We start from the raw sequence: 7364 nt of genomic DNA, 5'->3' as shown, positions 1-7364 counted from the left end.
AAGGTTGCTAGTAACAATCAAGGCCCCGTTCTCTGGTTGCAAAGTTTCTGAGCCTGTTGGGACGCACATAATGGCCTTGGAAAAACACAAGGCAGTCCATACAGTGGCAGCACAAAGGGCGTTTTATTCAAATTTGTTTTGAGTTTGGCAGATTTGCATGAAAAATGTGTGAGAAAAGCTGTCTCGGGTGACCTCATCCACAGCTGCCATTAGCGTTTAATTAAGTGCTGAATAGCAAACTGGGGACGTGAAGAGAATCCTGTCTGGTGGGCAGACTGTGAGAAAACTCTCCAGTGCTGAGGGATCCCCAAACCCAGACAATCCCTGCCCTCCAAAGCACAACATTAGTCATGACAAGAGCCCTCAGGAGACAGGCCTTCTGTAAGGGGAAAGTCCCCAGTGGCCTCCGGCTCTGCAAGCTAATAAGGCATGGAGTGGGTTAACTCAACCTTGGAACAGTCAAAGAAATAAAGGAGAGGGAAAGAGTGAAAAAAAAAAGTGTTGAAAAGAGGAAATAAATAAATAGAATGCATCTGGACATTTTGATGTCCTGGCACACTCAGTTGTGTGAAAGTCTCCATTTACTCTGATCATTCTCTTAGCAACAGCAGTCAATGGCCAAGAGAGCTGACATGATTTAATGTGTGCTGGCGGGACAGATCCCATTTATTCTGCAGGGTGGCAGACATAGACCTAGATTCAAGTTCAAGTGCAAGTTTGCAGACTTTGCCCAGGAATCTGAGCCCCTTTTCCTCCCAGTTCCTTTGTTCCCTCTAACAATTGCTCTTTATTCCTACTTCTGTACTTGGCACAGTAAAGCTGTCTGACTGCAAACTCTTACAATCTTCCTTCTTAGAATTAGCCCTCTGATAACTCCCTTCTTGCATACATATTTCACTGTATTAGATATCTGTCCAACTTATCCATCAGTGGTTGGAGGAGGCATCATCACACTGCTAGCTGCAGCATTCCACTCTTCCATGTTTAAATGTCTCCTGGACACAGGAGGACACATCCCCTAAATTGGCCATCAGGGTGACATAGTTGGAAGTGTACTATGACTCCATGCTATGGAACCCATACCAGGAACTTATCATAGAAAGGCAGGTAAGTGGCAATATTTTATTATTACTTGTTATACAGTTATGTACTTTCTCTTTTTTTTTTTTTAATTCCTTGATTTTTTTTTTATTGAATCTATTAGGGTGCAAATATTTCCATGGATGTGAAAACTTTTGACTTGGAATGTCTGAGGTGGGAGGGGATAGGGTGACCCCCTACAAACCTTTTGAAGTTGGTGTTATGAGTAGGAAGTGACCTTAGGCTCATAATTGTATTTAATCTATTAGGGTGCAAATATTTCCATGGAAGAGAAACCTTTTGGCTTGGAATGTCTGAGGTGGGAGGGGATAGGGTGACCCCCTACAAACCTTTTGGAGTTGGTGTTATGAATAAGAAGTGACCTTAGACTCTTGTATTTAAACTATTAGGTTGCAAATATTTCCATGGAAGAGAAAACTTTTGACTTGGAATGTCTGAGGTGGGAGGGGATAGGGTGACCCCCCTACAAACCTTTTGAGGTTGGGGTTATGAGTAGGAAGTGACCTTAGACTTATCATTTTATTTAATCTATTAGGGTGCAAATATTTCCATGGAAGAGAAAACTTTTGAATTGGAATGTCTGAGGTGGGAGGGGATAGGGTGACCCCCTACAAACCTTTTGAGGTTGGGGTTATGAGTAGGAAGTGACCTTAGACTTATCACTTTATTTAATCTATTAGGGTGTAAATATTTCCATGGATGTGAAAACTTTTGACTTGGAATGTCTGAGGTGGGAGGGGATAGGGTGACCCCCTACAAACCTTTTGAAGTTGGTGTTATGAGTAGGAAGTGACCTTAGACTCATAGGGCAAATAAACTTTATGGTAATTTTAATTTTGCAAGGGAATTTTCCCTTAGCTGGGTGAATGTGCTGAAAATTCACCTTGCAAAGAATACCCAATCACACACCTGTTTCCAGCTGCTAGTGATACTGTAGCATAGGTCATTGCTAGACTCTGTCAGTGTGTGCTGGGACTTGTAGTGTCACTCAGGATCTAAATTTCCTTGCCTTAAATGATTTCTGCATCCCTTTTTCCACACTCAGGGGTTTATTTACTAAAACCGGAGAGGGCAAAAGAGGTACAGCTGTGCATGGTAACCAACCAGTTTCTGACTTCAGCTTGCTCAATTAAGCATTAGCCATAAAAAAAACAAAAAAAAAAAAACTGGAAGCTGATTGGTTTCTATGCGGTGTTGCACCAGATTTTGCATGCCCCAGTTTTAGTAGATAACCCCCTCAGTGTATTAGAAACTCAACACTATCTAAAAAAGTTTAAACACATTCACAATTCAACTTTCATAATTTTGGCTCCTTTGAGACACTGGGGCTGGTTCACTAAGGGTATAAAGGCTGTTTACTGTGCAATGGAATTTACACTCTGCAAGGGAATTCCCCCCTAGTTTGGTGAATGCGCTGAAAATTCAACTTTCAAAGAACACCCAATCACATGCAAGGACTATTTTTTTAAAAAGGTATTTTTGCTTGCACTTAATTGGGTGATAAAAGTCAGCAAAACTTCAACTCATTCACTAAGCAATGGAAAAATTCCCTTGCAAAGTGAACAGCCTATCTGCCCTTAGTAAATCAACCCCATAAGGCTATGGTGCTACATAGAGGCAAAATTACCAAAGGAAACTAGCAAAGGGAAATTGCATTTTAAAAGGTAATTTTCTCCAGAGGTTTGTAAATGTGATGAAGCTTCACTTTGCAAAGATACCCAATCACATGAAAGGAAAAGAACAACACTGTATTTTTGCTGGCACCTGATTGGTTAAAGGATACATCCTTTATGTTACAACCAGAGCTTTATCTCATTCACTAAGCTCTGGGGATAAATCCATTCTGAAGTGCAACTTCTTTTGCAAAGGGAACAGACTATTAGCTTTTAGTAAGTCAACCCCAATGTAGCTGGGCTTTGTGGTTCATCAGCATTTTACTTGTCTGTACTGCTATCACTGGGGCATGGATGACCCTGAAGTGACCACAATACCTATTGGAATGTCATAATCTGCTATAAATCCTGCACAGTAGTAGATCATAAGAGGACTTAGATGACAGCTCACATACATGTTGCCAGTCATTGCACGTGTTACAGTAATTGCATTGGCACTGCCTTTCTTACAGCAAACTGTTCTTTAATATTTTAACAACATTTGATCTTTGTTTATTCATAAATGTGCTCTAAGGATTACATACCACAGGGGCCATAACATGTTTCACAAGGTGATGTATATAATAAGAATACTCAATACTCAGATTTATACAATGTCACACAATCAGATTTATACAATGTCACACAATCAGATTTATACAATGCCACACAATCAGATTTATACAATGTTACACAATCAGATTTATACAATGTTACACTATCAGATTTATACAATGTTACACAATCAGATTTATACAATGCTACACCATTAGATGTATACAATGCTACACAATCAGATTTATACAGGCATACCCCACTTTTAAGTACACAATGGGGTTTATTTACTAAAGCTGGAAAGGGCAAAATCAGACTCACTTCTGCATAGAAACCAATCAGCTTCCAGATTTTATTACCAAAGCTTAATTGAACAAGATGGGGTTAGAAGCTGATTGGTTTCTATGCAGAAGTGAGCCTGATTTTGCACTTTCCAGCTTTAGTAAATAATACCCATTGTGTACTTAAAAGTGGGGTATGCCTATACAATGTTACACCATCAGATGTATAGAATTTCACACAATCAGATTTATGAAATATCACACTATAAGATTTATATAAAGTTACACTATCAGATTTTTAAACTGTGTACAATCAGATTTATACAATGTCACACCACCAGATTTATACAATGTAACACAATCAGATTTATACAATGCCACACATTCTGATTTTTGCAATGTCCCACCATTAGATTTATACAATGTAACAGATTCAGATTTATACAATGCACACAATCAGATTTATACAATGTCACACAATTAGAGTTATACAATGCCAAACATTCAGATTTATGAAATGTCACACTATAAGATTTATATAAAGTTACACTATCAGATTTATACACTGTGTACAATCAGATTTCTGCAATGCCACAAATTCTGATTTATACAATGTCACACAATCAGATTTAGACAATGTAACAGATTCAGATTTATACAATGCCACACATTCAGATTTATACACTTCAGATGTATACACTGTGTACAATCAGATTTACACAATGTAACAGCCTTGTACAATGGAACATTTTCATATTTATATAATATAACACATTCAGATTTTACAATGTAACACAATCAGGTGTATACAATGTAGCACAGACAATGTCTAACTATAACCCTAAACAGTAACATGGAGGATTTTCAAATGTAAAACTATAAAATGGTGACAATAGAAATCAGTGTGGGATCAGTGGATGGGCAGCTCTTTTGCAGAACCGTGGAAATAAGTGCAGCTATCAGCTGTCATATGTGAAATAAAAGGCCGACAAATAGATAAGGTGAGCTTCCCTGCGGTCACCGAGCCCGGAGACGGTTTAACCCATGCCGTGCTCGCTGGAGCCAGGCTCCGATTAATTGGTCATCTGAGGAAGATTTGAATATGTAGATCCCTCTTGCATGATAACTCACAATCCTCTCTGCTCCATTCTGGTTGTGCATAGCCTGTTGCCTAGCAACGCTGAGAATCCTGGCCATGTTGTGTCATGATGGAGAGATTTCATAGCAATATGTGTGTTTTATATCCCCCTTCCTCCATCCCCAGTGTCATAGAGAGACATGCTCCAACACCAGGCATGGCTGATGTGCAATGCCACTCTATCCTGCCAATGTGGCAATCACATCCACCAAATGCTCGGATCCCATAGTACACAATGTAAGGGAGCAATGATGGCACATGGTGGGCACAGCACAACTTGCCATGTTTGTGATCATCATAAACAATACACGGTGCATGCCCGAGCATCTCATCACTGGCCACCCTGTGATTATGGAGCGAAGCTTTTCCATGGGAAATGTGTGAGATAGCATGAAAACCTCTGGTGTGACATCATTGTCCCTTATTGAGATTATTAGTTCTTATTATCTAGTATATCACTATTCTGATTACCTTTATAAAATAATATCTATGTATTTATAGAATGGTATTTCCTCATATATATCAATGTCTCTCTCCTTCCCCTGCTATCCTTCTATCACTCCTCATTTTTTCTTCTTTCTCTATCCTTTTTTGCTCTATTTCTCCTTCTCTCTCTCCCTCTACCCATTTTTTTGTAGCTCTCTTTTTTCTCTTCCTTTCCCACTTGTTCTACCATTTATTCTTTCTTTCTTTCTTTCTTTCTTTCTTTCTCCCTCTACCCCTTTTCTTCTGCTCTCTTTCCATATTCCTCGTTCTTCCTCTCTCCACTTTTCATTCTCTCTCTCTTCTGCCATGTATTCTCTCTCCTTTCCCATGCTTCTCTCTCCTCCTTTCCCTCTCCTCTCTCTTTTTTTTTTGTCCCATTTTTTTTCTTTCTTTCTGTCTCTTCCTTTGTTTTACTTTCTTTTCTCTATCACTCTCGCCTATTCTATTTCTCTTTCTTTTTTTCTTTCTTTCTCTTTTCAGCCCCTTTCTCTCGTGTATTCTGTCCCTTTTCTCTCTAACACACCTTATCCCTCTTGCTTCTCTCCTCACACGTTATCTTTCTTTCTTTTTCTCTATGTTCTCCTTCTTTCCCTTTTATCTTGTCCTTTCTAGCTCTCTTTTTTATCTTCCTTTTCTTTTTTACTAATTTTCCCACTCTCTCTACCATTATTTATCTTTTTTTCTTCCTTCCTTCTTTCTCTCTCTCTCTCCTTTTTGCTTTTCTCTCTCTACTTTTTGTGTTTCTTTCTCTCTCTCCTTTTTTTGTTGCAGATTTGCTTGCACGGGGCTATTCATATTGTGCTGATCATCTTGTTAACATATTTATCTAAATACACACACAAACACCACACAAGCAAATACTTACATTTAGCTATTCTAAATTTACTTAAACTTATTTAGATACGACAATCGTGTAACTGTTAAATGGATCTTGGCAACAATGTTGAGATATTGTTTAAGCAGTTCTGAAGTAAATACACTGCTGAAAATTGTAACGTTACAGTGTGCTGCATGATCAGGCCTTAAGTAAATCTAATATGTTATCAGCCACAAAACACACACACACATAGACACTCACACAAAGACACACACACAGACGCAAAGACACACACAGACACACACACACAGATACAGAGATACACACAGGCACACACAGATGCAGACACACACACACACACACACACACACAGATACAGAGACACACACACAGATACAGAAACAGACACACACACACACACATAGGCACACACACATAGACACACACACATATAGACACACACACAGACACACACACACACACACACACATAGACACACACAGATACAGAAACAGACACGCACACACATAGGCACACATAGACAAACACACACATAGACACACACACAGACACACACAAACAGACACACACACACACACACACAAAGACACACACACACGGACACACACAGATTTGTACATGTAATGTTACACTTAAGCACTGCAGCAGCCTAAAAAAACAAAAAAACAAAAAACAAATAGTCTGTGCGCTTTACAAATGCAGTTGCACTCTGCCAGATGCAGAGACACACACAGACACACACACACAGATACAGAGACACACACAGATACAGAAACAGACACACATGCACACACATAGGCACACACATATAGACACACACACACACACACACACACACACACATAGACACACACACACACAGATACAGAAACAGACACACACACATACACACGCATAGGCACACACACACACATAGACAAACACACTAATAGACACACACACAGACACACACAAACAGACACACACACAAACAGACACACACAGACACACACACACAAACAAACAGACACAAACAAACAGACACACACACGGACACACACAGATTTGTACATGTAATGTTACACTTAAGCACTGCAGCCTAAAAACAAAAAAAAAACAAATAGTCTGTGCACTTTACAAATGCAGTTGCACTCTGCCAGTGCAATTGCTCCAGGGCTTTGTAAATGAGCTAAAGCGTCAGTTTACAAATAATACCCAATCATATCCAATTAAAATAAACAGTATTTTTGTTTGCACGTGATTGGATGATGGGAGTCAGCAGAGATTCCACTCATTTACTAAGCTTTGGAACAACTGCACCTTCAGAGTGCACA

At 39.2% G+C, this 7364-nt stretch overlaps 1 long non-coding RNA gene across 1 annotated transcript in view; it reads left to right on the top strand.

Annotated features, from left to right (window-relative positions):
• Positions 1 to 570: 570 nt before the first annotated feature.
• The window catches only part of LOC143964300 (uncharacterized), a 158521-nt gene continuing 151727 nt past the window's right edge, over positions 571 to 7364 (top strand). The window contains exon 1 of the long non-coding RNA XR_013271118.1: positions 571 to 1107. This is a non-coding gene — a long non-coding RNA (uncharacterized LOC143964300). The remainder of the gene's footprint in view (positions 1108 to 7364) is intronic.

This window comes from Lithobates pipiens, unplaced genomic scaffold, assembly GCF_037356315.1.
Source record: "Lithobates pipiens isolate NorthernLeopardFrog02 unplaced genomic scaffold, aLitPip1_a1.2 Scaffold_8, whole genome shotgun sequence".
Lineage (NCBI taxonomy): Eukaryota > Metazoa > Chordata > Amphibia > Anura > Ranidae > Lithobates > Lithobates pipiens.
The sequence above is the reverse complement of the archived record's forward strand: the minus strand, read 5'-3'. Positions and strand labels throughout refer to the sequence as shown.